Source organism: Parasteatoda tepidariorum, chromosome 3 (genome assembly GCF_043381705.1).
Source record: "Parasteatoda tepidariorum isolate YZ-2023 chromosome 3, CAS_Ptep_4.0, whole genome shotgun sequence".
Classification (NCBI taxonomy): domain Eukaryota; kingdom Metazoa; phylum Arthropoda; class Arachnida; order Araneae; family Theridiidae; genus Parasteatoda; species Parasteatoda tepidariorum.
Window position 1 is genome coordinate 67164415 of NC_092206.1, and position 24473 is coordinate 67188887.

Consider the following 24473-nt stretch of genomic DNA (forward strand, 5'->3'; position numbering starts at 1 on the left):
AAATAAAATTTAAAAAAAACAACACAAGCTTGAAATATGGTTTCCATCGTCTCAAATTTCGATACACGAGTAATATTTTCATTTTTATTCTAAAAAAGGTCTAGATAGAAGTTCGGCCAGGGCAGTCACGACATCTGGCTATCTTATTCTGTTTCCAGAGCTCTTCAACTCGACCTTGAAGCAATCAACCACCCTTCTGCTACTCTTCTGATGCTGATGATCTTCATATAAAGTGGAGGGGGAAAAAAATAAGATACGCCCATTTGAAGATGAAGCTGTGATTTACTAGACAATTTTCTACACCAGCAGCAATGACCAATGAACTCACTGAAATGAAACTTCTGTTGTTTCGTATTCCACAAATTTCAACTTAGTGGTGATTTTATAACAAGTTACCAATTCGCTTGTTTTATGAAAGAAAGATATAGATAACAAGTTCAACAACTTGCTAAACAACTTGTATAATTTTAATATTTTTCGATTTACATTAAATAATTTCAGCAGTTTATCCTATTCGGAGGAGGTTGAAAGTTAGAATCTAGAGTTTACATAGTTAGTCAAGAGTTTGCAAGATGAAAAAGGAAAAAGTATTGAAATTTTAACTATTACATAATATAAATACCCTAAATACGCTCAATAAAAGGGCCTCGAGATATTAAAAATACAAATTAAATCTTAATTTGAAATCATAAATATAAAAGAGTTAATACCTTTAAAAATAAAATAAATTTCAATTATCAATAAGAATATCAATAATTTTCATGAAATGAACGATAATTTCATAACATATATCTGATTCAAACTAATATAGATTAATCGCTAAAAGATTGCAATTTTAGATAGTATGGATATGGATATGAAAGATAAATCATCTTAAATAAAATAAGAAATTCATAAGAAATGCAGACATACACACATGAGAAAAAAAAAGTTATTGATATTCACATCAAACAGAAATAACTTTGTTAGTTAGAACATTTTGGAGTCATAAAGTGTGACAAGGTTTAATTTTTTTAAAAGGAAATGTATAAAAATAAAAATTTAAAAAAAAATCTAATCACATAAATAAGTTATCCGTTAAAAGTTAATACACATCGAATTAATAATTTTTATTACTACGAAAAAACATTAATTATTCTATATAATAAAATTTCAATATAAATTAAATTTGTCATAATTCGAATAATAACAGAAAAAATAATTAATTACAAACCAAAAATATTTTTTCTTAAAAGAAAATGTTCCCAAACTTCATAATAGTCTAGAAATATATATAACAAATAACATAATATAGCATAATAAGTTGGATATTCTAATGAAATTAATTTATGTTGAAATTTATTCATTTATGGCCAAATCATAACAAAGAAAAAGTAATGCAAATGTTAATTTTATTCAGACGATATTTTTATATACACTGTCAATTTATAAAAATTCTAAACCTAATATGAAATTCAACAAAGACCGTTTTATTATGAAAAACCGTATAATTATATATTTCTCATTTCAAAAAATACGTTTCCACAAGTTAAAAATAAATTTAAAAAAGAAAAAGAAAAAAAGGAATTCTGCGCAATTTATTTAAATACTTAGCTGATGTGATAATTCTTTTTAGAAAACGATATTTTTCTCAGCACGCTTTCATAATGTTTTTTTTTTTTCACTATTGGTTTCTTTTAGTTAAATGTGGAATTAGGCACAATTCATGCCTCATTTTTTTGGGGGAGTGTAGAGAGTAGATATTTAGTAAAACTAAGTCAATTACATAAAGTGTGAGGGTTAATTGAAATATACTCGTATTCGACAAAAAATTAAAAAAATAAAAAACANATAAAGAAAAGTTATTGAAACTAAATACAACTAAATAAACAACAACAACTAAAACAAATAACAACAACTACTAATAACAATAACTAAATAAACAACAACTAAATTCCATTCGTTTAGCATTGCGTCATATGTTGTTCCTACTAAATCGAAGTTTTTTTTTTTTTCATATTATACCCAATTGAAATATATTAGACAAAAAATAAAAATAATAAAAAACAGAAAATGCATTATTTAAAATAAACTCAGAATTTTAATGTTTAATTTTACAAAGGCTCTCGGAATAAAAGCATATTTGTTTGTTGCACGATATTAAAATTATTTTAATTATATTCCATTTTAGAATCTGTTATTAAAAAACTATAAAAATTGTACAAATCATAGTTGGTACATTTCAAAGAAATAATTTGAAGGGAAAAACATAAATAAGTAAAAAATACTGATTCTTTTTAGAAAACGATATTTTTCTCAGCACGCTTTCAATACTGTTTTTTTTTTTTTTTTTTTTTTTTTTTTTTTTTTTTTTTTTTTTTTTTTTTTTTTTTTTTTTTTCCATTATCAGTTTACCTCATTTAAATGTAGAATTAGACACAATTCATGCATAATTTTTCAGGATGTAGATATTTAGTAAAACTAAGTCAATTACATAAGTATGAGGGTTAATTGAATTACATATTAGATGGGGGAAAAATGAACAGAAAATGCATTATTTGAAATAAACTCAGAATTTTATTGTTTTATTTTACAAAGGCTTACAGAATAAAAGCACATTTGTTGTGAAGTTAAGATATATCGACAATCGTAAAAAAGTAACAATTGCTGCATTAGAGGCGAATAATTTCCCCCCATTTTTCCCTCTTCATCATACATTATAAGGAGTCATATAACACCAGAAAAAGATTTTTAATATGCCCTGCCTTACCCTGCTTTGGGGCACCATTCGGGGTTAAGAAATAAAAAGCCACACAAAGGATTACACAAAAAATAACAACCAGGAAGGGTTCAAAAAGGAAAATAAAAGAAAATGGTGTCAGAAAAAAATTGGATGCCTTTAAGCACTCGTAAAAAGCTTAGCTGGTGGAAAATAACAGCCTTCTGAGTCACGTAAAATTATGAATGTCCTATGATTTATTTCGATAAGGAAGAGGGAAATATATTCTGAAGACAAAACGCTAAGAAACCTATTAGTAAAAATTACGAATCGCTTAAGCGTATAGTTTATTGTTATAATAAGATCAATAACTTCGTCAATAACGGAAAAAGAATTGATTGATCTGATAAAAGGAAAGATTGAAAAATATAATTTTAAAATGGAGATAATTCTTTTTAATAATAATCTATATAATATCGGATTTAAAATGGTAGAACAACCTTGGTGAAAAATTAATAACAGATGCTAGCAATAAATATTTTTTTTCTTCTTTAAAATAAAATATCATTCTTGGTGTAGCTGAAGATTTATTTACGGGAGTTTCTATATGATTCTACAAAATGTAAAAACTTGATATTCAATAGAAACTAATAAATCATAAATTTTTAAAAATTATACAAATTTAATTTTTAAAAAAAAATCATTAAACTATATAAACACTTAAGACAATAAGCCCTAATTCAATTATGATGTTAAATTCGATAAATAAGATATTCTTCTTTTATTTTTTAGAGAAATTAAAATCAAAACGGAATTTTTGAGAATTAATTTTTTTTGCCAGTTTTAACATGAAATGTTCTGTATAACAATGAAGCTAGTTTCATCTTATTATCAAGACTAAATCTAATAAATCTAACTAATCTAATAAAGCTAGTTTTATCATATTAACTAGGTAACAAATAAGAGGCTAAAATATTGGAAATTTTTATTCACTTGAAAAGTAATATCACGAGGGAAAAAAAACAATAAGGATTTTGAAAAGCCATTTTTTGATTAGTTATCATCAATACAGATAAACTAATCAGATTATCTTATTAAACATGATATTTTCAGAAATACTAATCATAATTAGATAAAATCTAAAAATATGATTACAAAAGTGCTAACGATTCTGAAAGTGAAGCAAATTTCTCCTTTATTTGAGAGTTTTAGTTTCAAAAACAAATAAATAAAAATATTTATTATGAATTAAAAAATGTAAATGTCATCTAAACTTATTTTTCAGAAATTATAAAATTAAATTATTTCAAATGCAGTTTTTACTCTTGAAGTTGTAATAATTTTTTTTTAATAATTCCTGTTTCTTTTTATCTCTGCTCAATAATTATTAATATTGTTACTTATTGTAATAGTTAAATATCATGCTCATATACAGTTTTACCATTCATTCAAAGAATATTCTAAAAATCTTTTTTTTTTACACTTTTTAATGGCTTAATATAGTCTGGTTACAAAATGTCCTAATTTCATTATTATTTTAAATAACTAACAGCCAATTAGCTATTATTAATACCATGTAATATTTTATTTTAAATATATCATTTGAGTAAATTGTAAATGAATCTTGATACAAAGCGTTGCAATTTCAAATTAATGGTTTTAACCGATGTGAGAAGAAAAAAATTTCTAAAATTTTGACGTTTTCTTTCTTTGAAATTATTGTTTTTTTTTTTTTTTTTTTTTTTTTTTTTTTTTTTTNTTTTTTTTTTTTTTTTTTTTTTTGTAAAACGGCTAATGTCTTAGAATGAAATGTCTTGGTGAGAAGCTACCATGATTTTAGTATAAAAATGAAAATTATTTTAAGTTAGTATACAGGAGTTAGTTATGTTAGCATTAAGTAAGAATACAGGCCTTCAATGAATAATGTTTTTTAAATTAATGTTAATTTAATGTTTCATTCGTACAATGATTTAAAAAAAACACTTATCATAACCATGTTTATAATTCAAATAGTTGAATTTCCTCTTTATGTGAACTCATATAATTTTTAATAATAATTTAATTTTAAAAATCTCTACAAAATTACTTATCTTTCGATGTTTTCGACCAAAGCAGTAAGAACTACACTTTGATTCTCACAAAGATGACATAAAAAAATATCTAATCGATTCACCAAACGATAAATTTTTGAAAGCTGCGCCATGATAAACATGTTGTTTGAATTTTCGCGTTACATATGAATTCACAGAATTTTAAATAACAACTATCTAATTTTTGAAATCTTAACAAAATCAATAATCTGTTGATGCTTTCAGTGCAAGCAGCAGGAACTACACGCCAATCAAAGTTCATAATTGATTCTCACGCAAACGATATAAAAAAAATATCTAATCGATTCACCAAACGATAAATTTATGAACGCTGCACCTATACAAATGCAATTACCAAAATTATGTGCGCAGGAAGAAGAAGAAGAAAAAAAGAGAAAGCCACGGTCGATCTATAACGAGAAATTCTAAACGTTAATTAAGAAATCAGGTGTTCACATTGCTCCCATTTGGAGAGAACAAGATCTAATCCCTTATAGGGAAGATAGCACAAATACAGAGAAATCGAGTTCAAATCACGAAAGCTTGGAATGAGAACGAGGCTTAGAACGACTGATTTTTTCTATTTATTTCTTTGGCTGGTTCATTTTATTTCTCTAAGCTAGATGTATTTATGTGCATGATAAGACAGAGACCTGAACTTTCTTTTATAATTTATTTTTGATAAACGCTCCTTTTGACCTTTGGAGATTCTGAGAAAGAATATAAGCTGAGTAGATTATGTTGTAAAGAGACAGAAAGGGGTAATTCTTGACAAGGGATTGTTATATAAATCTTGTGTTAAGGGTTTTCTAAAAATCTTCTATGTTTTAACCTTTTGAACTAGAAGCTATATTTTTTTTTAAAGTTATATTGCAGCAACTTGAATAATCATAAAATAAAATATAGCAGAAACTTAGAATTAATTATTTCAGGAAATTTTGAATAAATGATTTTGAGTTTAAATGATTTATGGAATAATTATTTTAAATAATCTATTTACAGACGGCATTAATCAACCGATCTGTTTCAGGCTTACGGTTACCAATATTCAACTCTGTAACTATCGTATATAACCTTGAACTTAACTCAGAAGCCATTAAAAATAATTAATATTTCTAATGAAATATATGAAAGAATAGCTTAAATATTATTAATTTATGAATTACGAGATCTTAAAGCATTAAATGGATATATTCAACCTGATTAACTTACGAAAGTTTACTACAAGGTTAACTCTAAGCAAAAAAGACTCGAAAAGATTTGAAAAGCTCAGCAAATAAAATCAGATCAAGTCCCAAGATAGAACATGTCAAGCTCCATTCTATTTACTGACTCATTTAACTAAAATTAAAGGGTGAACTGGATTAGAATTAAATTATATTCACTTAATTTATCCGACAAAGAAACTTATTACGAAAATTTTAAGTAGAAAGTAAGTAGTAAGAAGCTTTGTAGGCAGACGGAGAATCCATAGGAATGCAATGCATGACTGTCTCTGATTCATTTTCTTGGCAAATTAAGCAGGTACAGTAACTCTTCCAGGAAGCTTGGAAGTTAAAAAGGGTTTAAGAACAAAATAAGAATGATTTGAAACAAGAATCGAACACCTATACTCAGTGTTTCTTCTTTCGCTTAGTGAAAATAGTTCGGGAAGTGAATGTAATTATAAAGAGAGAAAAAAAGAAAAGAAATAGTAGTGCACTAAGTTTATTGAGTTTCGCTAGCGAATTGACTCATAACTTATCGTTTTCTAACTTACTTTGATTTTACTTAGAGTAATGTCTTTTTAAAAATCCCGTGTTAAGCTTTGAACCTAGGTTTCCGAGGAATAATCACTGGGGTTCCGAGAGTTTAAATCAGAAGTTATTTTTTAAACCTGTAATTATATTTAAATCTAAACAATAAACCATAGTTTATTTGAAATGTTGGTTATTTTTATAAAATTATTCGTGCAAAATGCAAGTAAAAAAGTTGCCAGTAAAAAAATTGCATTAGTATTCTTCGAACTTTCAATTCAAAATAAAACCACCCATACTCAAGAATAACTATAATTCAGTTTATTTCATTACATATACAAACCAAAAACAAATTAAGAACTGGCCCCCCAAGTTTGCGAATTAAAATGTTAGACGTAAAATTTATTATATTAAGAGTTTTATTGATAAAAAATAACAGAAAAAATTTCATTCTTCTAATTAAATATTATTAAAATAATTAGTAGTCTTTCTATGATTAGTATGTTCATAGCTGCTTATAAATTTTATTTATGTATTCGGACTTCCCATAAAAGATTCTCGATCGTTTAGGGTTTCGTAGTCGTAAAAAATTGAGAATCGCTGCTGAAGGTTAAGAAATCAAGTTTTTTCCTACTTTATGTTTCAGTAAATTATCAGACAAATCTCGAGGGCTTACCATCCAGCTCTCAATTAAATTTAAATTAAGACTAAACTTTTTTTGTCGAATTTCAAAATTGAATAAAAACTGGTTTATCTTTTGGTTATCTAATAAAGAATCAATAGATGAACAGGAAGAGCAAATCAGTAATTGCATTTGCATATTGAAGAGCACCATTATGTTTTTAATGGCTAATCTAAGTAGCATCTTATTTCAATGGCAACAAAATGAATCATCAAGCGTAAACAGCCATAGGTAACCATACAGCGCCGCACACAGCAAAGAAAAACAATTAATATCCAACCTGAAGATACTCAAAACAAAGGAATCAGATAAGGGCTAATTTTAGACTCTCGAATAGGTCACGATGTTAGAATCATAATGGCTTCGGCAACGTGCTAAGTGTGAGTTTAAAAGCCAGTTAGTATTTATTCCTCTTTAACTGTGACCCTGACTGTAACTGGCCTTGCGTCTGGTGGCGAGAGGCTAATTCAACAACAGACCACTTACAGCTCACTTTATGCAAACATACATAACAGAATAATTTAAAAAAAGAAGAAGCTGCAGATTTTGAAGGAAAACGAGAATAGTCACTTTTACAAGGGAGTAAACTAACAAGGAATTATTGTTTAATCCGTTAGTGGAGATTTTCCTTACTTTTTTTTTTTATATTGCTTTCTTGACCTTATATAAGAATAGCCAATGTCAGGGCTTGACAAAAAAAAATAATTTATCTGATAAGAAATATTCTAACTTTTACAAGAAAGGCCATTGCACATTGCAGAAAAATTTATTCACGATTTTAATTCTTTCAACATAAGTGTTTTTGGTAATTTGAGGACATTTTTGGTAACGTAAGCATATTTTTTGGCAACTTCGTCCTCAAAAGTTGCAAAATAATAAAATTCGAGAAAATTAATTGCATAATAATTACATTTTTCAAATTTTAATTATTTTGCAATTCTCAGAAGAATTTTTGACAATAGCGGGAATTAGGTGTTTAATTTAGTATTTTAGATAAGCACTGCAAACAAAAGTTGCTTATTTTTTCCGAAAAAGGAGAGGTGCCCTCGTCAACAAGAATAAGAAAATTTTTCTCCAATAAGTGACATTTGAATGGACACTATTGCAATAATTTTGTTTCATTTGTAAGAACAAAAACATAATTAGTGCTAGAATTTTTTCTTTCTTTTGCTTTTCATTTAAGTGCAGATTTAATTAAAAATGATTGGACACAGATTTTTAGAGGCACTATCATTAATTAGATAAGATAAAAGTTACAACAACAAACAATACATTTCTAAAACTAAATTCAAATTTAGCAACAAAAAAAATATTAATATTTTCCCTACATTTTTTTTCTTCTTCTTCCTTCTTAAAGCTCAGCTTTTTCTTTAAAAGAATCTTTTTGATATGAAGATTTTTACAGCAGAAAAAGATTTTCCAACAATCAAAACTGCACTTAGAAAAGAAAATTTTAAAAAAAACATTTCATCTCAAAAACTTCCTTTTAAGGAGATAAAGAAATTAATTAAAATGAGAAGTGCCCAGAACTTCTAAAAATAATAATTTAATTAAGCTTAAAAAGGGTTTATTTCTTCATTTTATTTGAATAACACTGCTAAAAGCAGTCTTTTTCTTGACATTTTCGGGTCAGTTCAAGAAAGAAATGCGTAACAGACTATCTTTCTCAGGCAACAAGAGCAACTAATTCTGTTTAAGAAAAGACCACTTTTTTTCACCCCACTTAAAACTAATTTCGACTTTTTTCCGCTCTTCCTCTTCAATTCTGGCTAAAATCCCATCTCAATTTTTTTTTTTTTCAGTTCAGTTTACATTTTACTTGGCCATTACAAAAGATCACGGTCCCATTGTTTCCCTGCTTCTTTCGCTGTCAGATCACATTCTGTGGAACTTATTTCTGCTGACGGTTGGATTTATTTTAGACTTAGAATCTAGGATTGACGTAATAGGTTTTGTTTTTAGGTGATATTTTCTTTTATTTGTGTACAATTTACGCACGTTTGACATTTTACTTAGAAGGTTCAGATTAAGCCTTGGAAAGACACAGAAAAGAAAAGGTTGAGCAACTTTCTTACTGTTTTCCTTTTTTATTTTAGTTTGCTTATTTTTTATGCTTGCTTTTTTTAAAACGCTACGACAGATTTAATGCTTGCCAAGTTGCTTGTTTGCAAAGGAAGATGCAACAACATTGAAACCTTGACAAAACATTGCTTGATGAGTGATTTCTAAAATTGGAGACTTTAAAAAATAAAATTATTAAGAAAAAGAACAATATTTAAACATGTGTATGCTATACCGGAAGATAAAAAAAAATATGAAGAGAAATAGTTTTTGTTCTTATGTCATTTTAAAATGTTTTTTTGAAACCTAAAAAGTAGGCATTAATTCACGCTTGAAAGAAGGCTTTATTGCTAAGCACTAGTGGTGGAATGTCACATAAACACAATTCATCAGTATCGCGTAAGTCTATGTGATCTGGGCCTTGGGCACTTATATTTATTTTTAACAGTATTATCAATATGTGGTATGCGAACTTCTACATTTTGTAAAAATATTACTAGTTTAATTTATTATTCAGTTTTAAATGAGCAAAAATTATTTAGCCTCTATGTTTGTGCTATATTCATCTGAATAACAAAATTAGAATTCGATGTTCTTACCTATTTTCAAAAAAAGCAAATAAATACTATTTCGAATTTTTTCATTGCACAATGAAATGAGATATTTAAAAATGTATACAGATTTGTTCAACAATTTAGAACTTATTTTTTTTTTTAAAAAATAGTTGTTTTTTAATTGAGACCTTTTGTCTGAAAATATAAAACGGGACATCTCTAAACAAAGCACTAAATCAAAGTTCAGGCCCTAGGCCCAAGTTCATCATAGTCGGTCCCGCCCTGCATAAACACACACTATAGTTTCAGTTCTATAATGAAGAACCTTCTTCAGCTTCTAAACATAAATATCGGTGTATGTTACATCACCCAAGCATGGCCAAGCACATACCCTCTTTTTCAGGGCTCTATTTCTTACCGGCCAAGTAATTTTGACCCCGGCCAGAGGACATCGACAACGCCTGAGCTGATACCTCTCATCCTAAACTTCCACAGCACAGCCAATGAGAAGCTTTTCAGCCTCGACAGATATAAAAAGCCCTTTGATACGTATACACGCCGGTTTTGTCAGGAACCAGAATCGAACTCACCACCGTCAGGTCTTCACCAGCAGTTAGAGCGACGGCTTAACCGACTGCGCCAACGGAGAGCTCGGTGTATGCCACATGTGTTTCGTTATTGACGATGGTTCTTCATTATAGAACAAAAACTATAGTATGTCTGCCTATGTGGCATTATCTGTTCTTTGACACTGAAGAAGGTTCTTCATTATAGAACCGAAACTATATTATGTTTGTGCATGCGGCATTATTTGGGTTCTTTACTAGACTTCTTATATTTGTTTAAACGTAAGCAGAAAATACGAAGTAAAATAAGAAGCAATATAAGACATAGGTAAAGTTTCAAGAACTTTTTTTTTGTCCATTAAGCATAAATTGAAGAAAAAAAATGGAATAACATGAAATTACGGAAGGGAATAAAAATTCGGCAGTACTACGATTCATTTCAACTTCAATGCAACGCCAAAATTCTAATTAACGTTCTACATAATAGAATACATGTCTTCTTTTGATTCGGCAGAGACTAAAATATCAGCGACGCACATCAAATTTATCGTTTTCTATTCCTCCAACCTAATTTTGGCTTAATTTTACCATAAGACGATAGTTCCTATAAACCGCTTTAGGTTAACATCAGACGACTAATTTCGAAAAAATTTCTTTACTATTAGATCACGTGTATACTTGCATCGTAACTATCATTTACAGTACATCTCGATTAATCATCTTACACTTTCAACTACCTATACGACAAGAGATTATTAAACTGTACGTCATTATCAGCGTTCGAACTATAAATTTAACAAAGCTACACATTTAAAATAACCACTACATATACGTCCAAAGATTATTAATTTGTAAGTCATTGTCATAGATCAAACAATTAATTTAACATAGCTACATATTTTTAATAACGTTTATGATTTGAAAACTATAAAATGATCAACTTGTACCGCAGGTGTCAAATTCAACTAGATATCTTATATCACCATGAAATGGATGAGTAATCAGATCCTCTAAAGAAGAGGCAACTCATACAAATTTAGTCAGTAAAACATAAAAGTACAATGATCAAGAAACATTCTACGAACACTATCGATTAAATTCAATGAACTATAACCGGTTTGGTCAAAATTGCCTATTTCGCTTTTGATTTTTATCTAACTAATTAGCGATAAGATAAAAGAACATTACTCGAGATTTTACATCTAGAACTAAATGGCGAAGAATATGACGCCACGTGTCTTTCACGTACTTTTTACTGAATCATATGCTATTTTTTAATAACTGTTGAGATTTTTTAGAAAGCGCCTGCTATGCTAATTATGAAAGTGACGCAAAATGTTAATACGAAGAAAAGCCACCATTTTTTAAAAATAAAAAGTGCCGGTGATTTAATTTTTGAGAAATTTCTGCAACTTTGTGTTACCCAAACCCACACAAATGTACAAAAATTGAAAATTATGCATTGAGTTTGATGCATAATTTTTGATTTAAATGGAAAAATCTCACTAAATTGGAATAATTTTATAAAGATGTTTAATAGTTCTTTTTATAAGCTATTCGTCCATTTGAAAGTCTGGATAATTTTTTCAACAAGAATGTAAGACTATTTAATTAAAGTTTTGCTCGATTTTAAAGTACAAAACTATGGCTTTTCAATTTGATGCAAAAACAAAAAATTAAGAAAAAATACCCTTTAGGGTAGATTTTTTATTGTAACATGAGTTCAATGCTTCCCATACTTATAACTTAATTCGACTGAAATTACCAAATTACTTGCAATTTGGGAGAAGGAGCGAGCATTAATGATAAGTCCGATCTTCGTGATATTCAACAAGCGTAAAAATGTGAAAGACCACAGCAATATCTGACGAAATATCTACAGTTTACATATTTCCTGTCATCACTAGATAAAGAAATCAGCCGAGCATGCAACGAACCATAAACAAAACCGTCGTCATTTTGGGATTGAGAGAAAAACTGATACTGAAATTAGGAATGAGAAGACGACGACAGATGCTTAAAAAACCTTGCTCTCATTCCTAAAAGCTTTTTCATGCCAAATGTAATATTTTTTTCTTTTGTTAATTTGTTTATGCATGTGATGATATAAGGATATTTATGCTAAAATAATAACAATCCTTAATTTGTTACAGAATTCGAATTGAATATTCGATACAGTATGACATAAATGGTTACTTACAATACAATATCATAATTCTTTTCTAAATGTGATACAGGTTTCTGTTTAACATAATACAGTATCTTATAGCACTTTCTTAGAAAATAAGTTATAATCTCTCAATAAAATAACAATCTCCCAAACAACAAGATTTCAAACAAGTCAAAATTCTTGATGGTCCCAAAAAACAAGATGTTAGACAAGTCAAAATTCTTGATGGTTCCATCAAACAATTTTGATAGTTTATGTTGGTTTTAGTGCGATTTATGATTCTCCAACATTTATGATGATGAACAATGATTATGATTGTCCAACATAATTTGATGGTCACCATCATCCAACATTTTCTATTACGTGTTCATGGTTTTTGATCTGCCAAAAAACTTCAATCATTCCATGATGAAACATGTTACTTTAATACTATGATGGTTAACCATCAAGAAAAGTTTGATTCTCATGGAACAACAATTCATGATAATCCGTGATGGTTCAAACAATCCATGATGATCCATGATGGTTCATGATGGCAACAACAATATATTTCAATGATTGTTTAACGTGAATTTTCGTTGGTTCTTAAGAATATCAATAACTCTTGTTAATTTAGCAGGAATATACCATCAAAACAATATGGTTGTTTTTATGTTCAACCAGAACAGAAATCAATTCCATTATATTCATATTTATTCAGAACAGAAATCAATTTAATTTAAAATCACAATAATTCTTCAAAATATTATTGAACTATACGTGATTTTCTTTAAATTGACATCATTATCATTTAACAAATCTCATTAACAAAAACAAAATATAATTGTTAGACGTGGTAAATATGACGTAATTTCTCTTAAGAACTGGAATGTTATTGTAAACATTACTGTAAAATATCCAGCTGAAAGTCAAAAAATATTAAACGAGCTCACAATTTTAAAATTTTATCTATAAATTCTCACCGTTATAAACATTTGAAATCACAATTTCTAACAATCAAAAAACTATAGTATTGCATAGTCTAGCTTTGAAAACACTGACAAATTAATATTGCCGTGGTTAGAAACAAAAATTCAGCTTACATTTTAATGATTGTTCTGTGTGAGTAAATACAATTTTAATAACTGTTTTAAAATTAAAAAATGATAATAAAGAATACACAATGTTCAGTTCGAAAAAGTACTATTTTCTTTCTTTCAAAAACCGAAATCAAAATGCTGAAAATATAAAATAATTAATAAAGTTCAAATCAAAACTGATAGAAAAAATTTTCCAAGCGAAAGCAAATATTTATAAAAAAAGAAAATAGCAATAAAAAAAACCAATCGATTTTAATCTGCAAAACATCCTAGCCATGAAAAAAAAAATCAGGTTTTTAAAGACAAAACACTCGATCAACTTAGAAGAAACTACACGAAGAAGCTACCTTGCTTAAACTTTACTGTAATAAGAAATATGAAATAAATAAAGAAAAAATAAGACACCCAAACAACAACAGATTTTAATTGAGAGGGCAGTGGCATCCACAAGAACAAAAGAAGGTAGAAGTCACGTGATTTTTTTTTTTACGTGCGTGAGGACGCCTACGCGTGCAGAGAGAAGGTGGAGGGTGGTCACAGTAGATGGGCCTGAAAAGGTTGATCATAGGCAGGTGCAAAGGGAACGGCAAATGCAAACGATTAAAAGGTATGAATGAATCGGCTTTACGATAGTTGTAGCGTTTTGTTCCATGACATAATCCCAATGTTTACTACTGCCCAATTATAGATTTACGCGGGAAAACAAGGGGATTCCCTTACGCGGAAAACATTAAAGCGTGCAAGTGCTAACGGCCTTCTTCAGTTATTATATGGAAACATTAGGACAAAATAAAGGAAATTTCATCAAAACATGGTTTTGTTAGTTTAAAATAAAGCAGATGGTCACGTGCACCTAGTGCTGTAGATGGGAAGGGGGAATGCTGTCATCCGAAATATTTGGTTTGTTGTAGCAGAAAAAAAAATAAATAAATAAATATTTGAAAAAATTAGAAACCACTTTTTTTTCTTTTTCGTTCTTTCTTAACATTATTAACAACTTTTCACTAATTAGAGGAGAGTTGCCTAAATCGTATCAGTTTTTTACATTTAAATTTTTGACAATTGCATTTGAAANTTTTTTTTTTTTTTTTTTTTTTTTTTTTTTTTTTTTTTTTTTTGTAATAATATTTGCGCAGTAAGTACTGAAAATTATTTTCGCAAGGTATGCAAGTAAAATGCAACTTGACTAATAGGCAGAAATCAGGATTGATGTAAGACAGAAATCAGAACTAATTTCGACACAATCTAGGTTCCCCACTAACCACTTCCTCTTACCATTTAGCCGCAAAGAATTTCTTGGGCTTTAGAAACAACTAATAAAACTTAAATATTTTAAAGGTTATTAATTTTTTTTAAAATATCGCCAATTTGGTGAGATTTTGCAAAATGAAGTGTTACAGTTGAGCTAATTGTCTCCACATAAGTTAGAATATTAATTAATGCGAAGTTAATTAAATACAGTGCCGTATCTTACATCGAATTTGTTGAAATATAATTCTTTCTCGTCTACATCTTTTACTTCACCTAGATTTATTAGTTGTTTATATATTTTATTTTAATCATGATATATGTTTGTTTTGTGTACCTGGCAATTTCGATGCATAATTAGTTTATCTACGTTCTACGTGACTTCATTCTGTCTTTGTACTACGTAAAAAATATAGAGTAAAAGAATTAAAATCCTTGTGAAAGAATCTTTGAATATTGAATGTTTCACGTGAGAGAATTGATACTAGACGGGCATGGCTTACTCGAAATAGAATGGAAAGAACAGTTGCTAACATAAACAAATACCACGTTTCAACAACCAATCAGGATCGAGACACCCACACAACGTTACTTGCAGGTATCCCATTTTCAAATAAATTCTTGATATTACTGCCGTTTTAATTGAGTACTTACAACTCGAGAAGAAGTGAAGTGATCAGATTATCCTAACCACATGATTTAAATCAGATTTAATTGGATACCTGTAAGCAACGTCACGCATGCGTGTCGATCCTGATTGGCTTCTGAATCGACAAATGCCATGATTTACCTACGATGACGAAAATAGGGATGTACTTGATAAAATCAGTTATTTTAGTTTATCACTCTATATTTTTTATCAATAAAAATTAGAAGGGTAAACAATAGGAATAGCTGTAAAAAAATTGTTCTTCTTAAAAATGTAGGCAAGTCTTTTCACAATAAATAATCAAACAATTATCTAACTAAAGGCGAAATGAAGCAAACGATAAGTGAAAGAAAAAGTTAGAAAAATAGATAGAGGGACAGAGGATTATATTACAGTGGAATATAGAAAATAATTCGTTGGAACAACAAATGGAGTTGGGGTGCTTTGCAATTATATGTCGTTTGAAATCATTTATAAGAAATAATGAGGGAAAATGTTCGAAAGGAGATGGGGGTAGACACTAACAATAAAAGAAAAGGAAATGCAATAGAAATAATGATTCAGGGAGACGCTTTAGAAGATAATTAAATCAATTTTGGAAATTAACTTTTTCCCTCTTTTTACGAGTCACTCAGTCAATGAAAAAAAAAATCATAAGAAATAGGTACTTTGGTAGGCAGATCACTTAAAATTCGACTATAATTTAGGAATAGAATTTCATTCGTTTTCTCCATGTGTAAGTATGTTGAATTTCAGCTTAGAACAGTGGAACATTTTGCAAGCATCGGTGATTTAATCACGGCTGCAATTTTATTTCGAAACCATCTTGAATAATTTTAAGTGTATGCTTAATAAAATGTGCTATTTTTATTGATTTATAGCATTTTTTTCGGTACTAGAAGTCAAAGTAAATGCATAAAATGGAATTTGTTTATCTTATCTTTTTTTNTTTTTTAATTTTTTTTTTTTTTTTTTTTTTTTTTTTTTTTTTTTTTTTTTTTTTTAGTTTTGACATTTTTTTAATACAACAGTCTTGACAGCTAATATTTTGTTGCAACAGTTAATAAATTAGAAATACAGATTTTATTCAACCATTGACATTGAATTTACGCCAACGAAACGAAAAAGATTGAATTTCCAGGTTTTTAGTTTTATTCCAGATATTTTTGATCTAATTTTGTTTAAACAAATCAGATTTTTATTTAAAAATTAAATTATTTTAATATAAATCAAATTTTTCTGATTTTATTTTTACTGTTCTTAATCAATATATTAATAAATATATTAATATTATTATTATAACTAAAATACGTAAAATATCTAACTGAAATAGTTAAAATAACAATTAAATTGTTAAAAATTAATCACTGAATAAATAAAACCAAAGTTATCTTCATTCAAGAACAACACACATATACATATACATATATATCAGACTCAACTTGTCAATTAGATATCAAATGAAGAAGACTAAATTAAAATAAGTCAGAAAAAAATAAAAATGTTTATAAGCAAATCCAAACAGAACAAGTCTTTCATCCTTATTTATATACATCAACAACATATGCATTTAATAAGTTTTCAAAGAACTTGTTTTTAAATAAAAGAACATAAAACTAAATGGATGTAATTAAAAATGCTAAATTATATGACATATAGATAATGGAAAATTAAAATTTTAAAGTTTCATATCACTTTTATCAACATTCTGTACCTTTCCCCCTATCTCATTTTTTTAAAATTTATTAGTCTATATTGAATATTGAATAAAAACTTTCATACATCCTTCTCTCGTAACTTCTCTGAGAAAAATCTTCAATATCAATGAAATTAGAATTCTTAAAAAATAAGGTGATTTAAATTAATGAATTCTTTAAAAAAATGCGGGAAATTTAAATCATCGATTTTTTTAACAAAAAATTAAGAGATTTAAATTGCTATTTAAATCACGATTTAGATTATTCGAATTACCCAATTTTATTCTGATATCCAGTTTTTTATTTTATTTATTTATTGTACTCGTTCCTAGTATTAAATGTTTGTTTCAGTTACGTGTTTCTTCTTTTCTTAAAATAAATAGAAAAATTTACCCTAGAGATATTATAAGTTTATAGATTCAAAATTAAAACAGTTACACAATTTTAAAGAATAGTGTTTAGTCATGAAAATGCACTTTGAACCATTTTATGCTAGTGATAGCGAAATATAAATCTGGGACTTAATCATCAAATAAAATATTAACGAAAAAACTAATTAATTAAAAATACATATGGAGTTTCTTTTTACTTGTCCTGCTCTACGTTACATTTTGAATTATAAAAATTTAACGTAGAAAAACAAAAAGATTTAAACGATGTTTCCTCTAATTTTAACTTATAGTATGTTCAGCTCTTTTTATAATTAACAAACACATTTTCAATAGCAATATTTAAATCATTATTACCATTGATTATATCAGGATTTGATGAACTAAAAAAAAAAACGAAATTTGAGTAGAATTATAAATGATTAAGAAACTATGTTATTTTAAAATTTCTTAGAAGCACATTTAAATTTTAAATACTTTGTAAGTATTTAAAAGACAGAATAAAAAAGCAGAATAAGTAATTAATAATCCAAATGTATTAAAATGGTTGAAACAGCATAGACTTATATGTTGTTCTATTTCAGTATATTTGAATTTCTTAAGGTTGGTTCTGCCTTTTTAATCTTTTTTTCACGAAGTTTTTACTAACTTTAATATTTTATAAGTATATTCAATTTATCGCGATGTGTTAAACATAAAAATTTATAAAAATTATTTTGTTAAAATGATTAAGTATTATGCGTTAAACATTTGGCAATAAAAACTACACACCACACAGAAAGGTGTGTTCTAACTCTAAACTTCTCTTTAGTGAGAAATTGTAACTCAAGTCGTTTATTAAACATGCATTCAAAGTTTCGTTAGTAATATAACAGGAGCAATATTTAATTCTGATTTACGATTTATTTTTTCGAAGTCAAAAAACAGTCCAAATTTACGATTTTTTTTTTTCTTTCTTACACTTCAATACTCCCTAGGACCCTCTCTTGAAGAATAGCATCTTTCAACTCAAGACGTAGACGGAGAACACGTGCATGGGGGGCCCTCTTGGGGTCGCCAGCGGGAGGTTACCCCCGCCAAAACACAACTTTCCGACCCCCGTATGAGGGGGAATAACGTCTTGAGGGAGGAGGCGGGATTACTATATTCAGGCAGAGATGCAGGGAAGAAATCTGTTCTTTCTAAAACCTCCCCCTCCCTTCCATTTCATATGCAGAAACTATAATTTGATGCTTTCCAGTGGAGCGTAAACAGATCGTGCATTTATATTTTGGGGGATAAAAACTTAGTCCGAAATGATAAAAGGAAATAAAATAAACTCAGTGTGATAATAAGCACTTGTTCTATTTTATAACCTTAGTCGCTTTTTCATAAACTAATTTTTATTTTTAAATGTGAGTAAAAATATTGATAAGTCGGTCAATCATGGACTACAATCAGCAAATATCGAGTGTTTTGTTTATTTAATTGATTCTATGCTTACTTTTTTAATTTTTGCAAGTTCATAAAACTAGCAAATTTATATGGAAATATACAATGTTACAATAATTTAAATAAGTACTATATTTTGTATATTCGCGTAAGACTGCATGTAGTGTAATTTTTTACAGCTTAGCATCATTTGGTAAGAATAAATTAAATAAGCATTATGTTTTGATTAATTTCTATCAATGACACATAAAATTGATACGTTAAGAACATAAACAGAAACTTTAAATAACAAAGAATAACATCGCTGAAGTGCAAACGGCAAAATTTTGCTTTACAACATAAAGTTTCCTTAAAATATAGAAAAATGTATTTAATAAAAGCAATAATACTTTTTTAAGAAATAAATAAAGTTACGTGTCATTAATTCGAATTTGGCTTTAGCACTAATATTTTATTTTATAAACGGCGTTGAACTACCGACCGAAATCTGAGTTAACAACTATCCACGTTCAATTCCACAGCCTTGTAATTTTTAACCTAACCCAGAAGAAAAGGGAACTCCGGGATCAAGCATTAGAAAAAGCTAGCCTTTGTGATGGCACTCTTAGATGGAACTAAGCCATATTTGCGTTACATAAGAGATGAAAACCACGAAAAACACCCACGGTTATCCCGACAACAGCAAAGGGAATCTAACCCATGATACGTCTAGAACAAGGGATATTTTAGCCGGGTGCAAGATTTATATCGACCAGCCATCGCTGAGATTCGAACCTGGGTCATCTCATTGGGAATCAAGCTCTCCTTTAGCACTATTAATAAGTACAGTGTAGAAAAAAAAGGCGAACCTAATGAATAACCTTTGATCAAATGATCATTAGATCAAAAGCTATTCAAAGTGTTCGCTTTTTTTCAGGCACTATACATGAAATTAAATTACACTACTTTTTAAGAAAGTCAATTTATGGCTCAATTTGATGATTTTGCTTTAGCCCTTCCTGTTGAAATTGGAACGTATTATACCATAATATTGTCCGTAATTTTAGTAATGTGCACCACATTATTTTGCAAATTAATCCTTTTATAACCGAATTACCCAATATTATTGTAGAACATTGAACCCTCTTTAAGCAATTAGAAATTATTCATGATTACGATTTATTTCAGTGCACTGCAAAAAATATTAACATTTAGTACAGTAATTAATGGTATAGTAGCTGGTTATATTGAATCGAAATAATTCATAATCCGCCAAATGAGTTCAATTTGAGATAAATAAATGTAATAATACCATAAATTTATTATCTTCCACTAAATTGTAATAGAATAAATAAATAAATAAAATGAAATAAATAAAATCCCCCTTCCCCCCTGTTAGTTGACATTATTACGGTTAGGACAAAGAAAATACACAATTTATTTCTGATGTAAATCTAATACAAATTTAAGTGTCCCATTAATAGAAAAACAACACATATATATGTTTATAGCATTTTAAACCTTTGAAGCACATAAATGTTTGACAATAGGAGACTCGGGGACATAAAAAGAGGAAATAACCATTTGGGGAGATTTTATGGGCGCCAATAGTTTCACTTTCTAGTAACGATTTCTTTTCTTAAAAGAAATATTTTTTTCTCTAACAAAAGGAACATTTAACGGCCATTTTGTTCCTCTATATGTCTTTTCATGCATGAAATTTAATAAGTCATTCATAAATTTCACACTACATGGCATGAAATTTCAGTTCTAAAGGTATTAGCCAAATTAAAATTTTCGCTAGCCACTATTTTCATGGAAAATCTGAATAATTTTTTAATTGTTAGCAGATGTAATATGAATAACATTTTGATGATCAAAATTATAGAAGAATATAGATTGTAAAATAGAAACTTATTTATTGCAAAGTAATGATATTTGCTTAAAATAGGATTTCTATGAGATCTCAGGGGTTTTAATATTATCCACATATCAATAGAAAGTCATTAAAATAAGAAAAATATCAGACATGTTCTCATACTTTGAACACTTCATATTTGACATAACACTGTCACTCTCAATTTCAGCCCTGCTGGCTGCAATTGAGAGAATTGCGAGCAAATTTCGCTCTTTGACATAGGGTAGCTTTGAAAAGTAACCATAACAGAAAATATTTGTTTTTTAACCAGACTAATTTTAAACATTGGAATACTGTTAAAGGCACCAAATTTCTAAAAAGCTAGCCATTTTTTTTAGCAAATTAGGTTTGATTAAATACTTTTTTTCTTAACTGCCAAAAAAAAGGTTAATATAGCATATATGATAAAAGTTTAGATTAATAGGAACATTTACGGTTAATAAAAAAAAAATAAAAATAAAAAAAAACAAAACAATTATGTCTGCCTGAAAGTTTTAAGCCCTTAATTAAATCCTTGAATTTAAGCCTTTGTATTTTATAAATATTGTAATGAAGAGCATAAAATATTTTTTAATTTAATAATAGTTTCTGATTAGATTAACATGATTACGTTTTATTCCATTATTTACGTAATATGTTCCAAACAAATAACTATTTATACCTGAGAAAATAAATCTTTTAAAAAAAAGGAATAATTACTGTAAAATTCTCAAAATGCATAGTTAATAGTTGGTGGATTAAAATTTTGACTTTTGCTAACTTGCTAGACAGTTTTTTATCACTGATACCAACAATAATTATTATATGTTTTTTCAAAAATATGACGTTAATTTCTTTATTAAATTAATTATGAAAAATTATTTCACTAATAGTTTGAAAAAAATGAAAAATCTAAAATCTAATTATGAATAATATTACAATTTACTCAGTTATTAATTGCATTTAAATTCTCAGTAAATTTTCTTATAAAATGGACCATCTTACGAAACAGATTAAAAATTAAATTTGCCAATAGTGTACAAATTTACTGTTTTATTACTATTTATACATTGTAATTTTTTTACTGTATATTCTAATATTTACATTAAAATGTAATACATAGGTACATAATTGATCTATACCAATTTTAACCATTATAAAATGAATGTAGAATATTTCGTAGATTACAATTAACACATGCTGGCATGACATTTAACTATCTATAAATTGACTTTCTGAAATATTAAACGAAAAAATTCGTAGTGCAAAAAAATCGAATTAAATATAATTTTTATTTCTAAAATTTCTAACTTGCGTCTTAAATTTTAAATAATAATAAAATCTGAATCAGAGATAATTATCATAAATAGAAATCATATTCTAAATAGCGTTAATTAAATCCCCTATATAGGAATGGAATGCATACACCTGTTTCATAACACCAGATGTTAATGAAATCAATTATTCTTAACTTTAACCAGTAATCAAAAATTCATGCGCTGAACCGCACTGCGCGTACTAGTCTCGGAGCATGTGATTTGATCTGAAGAACTACTTACCGAATCAACTCACGTTGAAGGATAAATAACGCTGTCCTCGACTTCGCGTCGATATGGAGTAACGTAAAATCCGAAAAGATGCACACACTTTTACACACAGTTAGTAATATCGTGCAACATCGCAAATTTATTCGAAATCTACAACAGAATGATGCACTCGAACATAGAAAACAAATTTGAGAAGCGTATGCTTAGTAAAAATAAAAACACAGCCAAAATCCAGGGATTAGTTCAACTATCATTCCGTCAAAGATCACTTTTGCAGAGCAAGGTTTTTTCTTGAGTTGGGGAGCTGCTGAGTTTGTGTGTGTACGATTTCGGAGACAACTTGAGGTTGCTATAACAACCGCGCCAAATGTTCGCCAACTAATTGGCGTTTTTTAGTGAATGGTTTTTAGATGGGTTAATAAAATAAAATAGATACTTCTGATTTTTTTTTATTTGCTAAAGATATTTTAATTAGGTTTGGAGGCGATATATATATTTCACAGATACATTTCATACATGGCATTTTAAAGACGGAGAAGGAATAAACTTCTCCGTCAAAACAATAAAAACGAAAGAAAAAAATAATAATACAAAAAGCGTGTTGAACTGGTGCAAAATTTTCATTAATTTTATTTATTTATTTGAAGAACATGAGAATTTCCTGTAATGTCATTTAAATAAATAAAATATGCAAGATTGAAATCATTTAGCCATTCACGTAAACTCAAACCCCTAATATAGAACCCCCCCCCCAAAAAAAAAAAAATTATTATTTTTTGCTTGCATTAAATTAATTTTTTTTTTAAAAAATCATATTAGGAATAATCTACGATTATAATACTAATTTGACTTCACCGTGTAAAAAAAATTCGATGTGCAATAAAAAAATCTTTAAAGAAATAGAAGAAAGAAACGGTGAGAAAAGTGACGGCTTGCTTTTTTAAGTCGTCACTTCCTTTTTGTTACTCGCCACGTGGCGAGTTATTATATACAGGTTTATCCTACGATATTCGAAAATTTTAATTAATTAAAAATAAATTATTTCGGATAATCATTACAATGCTTAGTCAGATTTTTATTTAGATTTTATATAGAAGAAAGAGCTTTAAAGCTCTTTAATATTTTCATTGAATTTTTTGCTTCCTCTAATTTAAAAAGAATTAGGTTAGGTCCCAATATTAGTGAATGTTTATTTGCCATTTTTTAATAATGTAACTACAATTTCGCCCCTATGATTATTCAACGCCAGTTAAATATAGCTCGGATTTTAGGGCAGCTAAGTAAAGAGTAAAATTTTGTTCTATATTTTATTATCATCATTATTATTTAATAATATTTCAGTATTCTGCTTGGAGGTCGTTTAAATATTGTCTAAGAATATTTTTGGTGATTTTGAAACACTCTCACCTTGTCAGCAAAATATAAGTAAATTGAAAACTCACTCCTTTTAAATTATTTTGTGTTATGAAAACGAGCTCCATGTTATTTTTTTCCTTCAATAAAATAGTAACCTACCTTTTTTTTTGCTGCTAAATTTTTAGAGTAATTTTATAGTTCTTTCTTGACAGAAACTGACATAAATTATTACATATGTTTTCTATAAATAATCCCAATAGTCTAAATATTGTAAGACTCGCTACTCTGTAGATCACCGAAGTCAAGCATTATTAGCTGCGGTCAGTGAGGAGGTGGGGGGGGGGTAATCACTTCGATCACCCTTCGAAGGGGCTGAGGGTGCGCTGTATTGGTCTTTGTTAAGGTCAGTGATTGCTTAGCAATTTTGATAATTTTCATTTAAATGAAAAAATATAGCCAAATTGGCGATTTTTAAAAAAGTTTAATAACTTTTAAAATATTTTAGTTATATCTCCGTTCTATGGCCCAGATAATTCTTAATGACAAGATGATATACATATAGTTTAAAGTAATCGCTTTGCTTCAACTGCAAGTCACTTAAACTGTAAATTTTTTATTTTCCTTGATTATTAACAGGAATACAA

The 24473-nt window shown here is 28.1% G+C and overlaps 1 protein-coding gene across 1 annotated transcript in view; it reads right to left on the reverse strand.

Annotated features, from left to right (window-relative positions):
• The window catches only part of LOC107454354 (Semaphorin 5c), a 67167-nt gene extending 44346 nt beyond the window's left edge, over window positions 1-22821 (reverse strand). The window contains exon 1 of the mRNA XM_016071526.4: window positions 22486-22821. The gene's annotated coding sequence lies outside the window, so the exon portion shown is untranslated. The remainder of the gene's footprint in view (window positions 1-22485) is intronic.
• Window positions 22822-24473: the final 1652 nt, after the last annotated feature.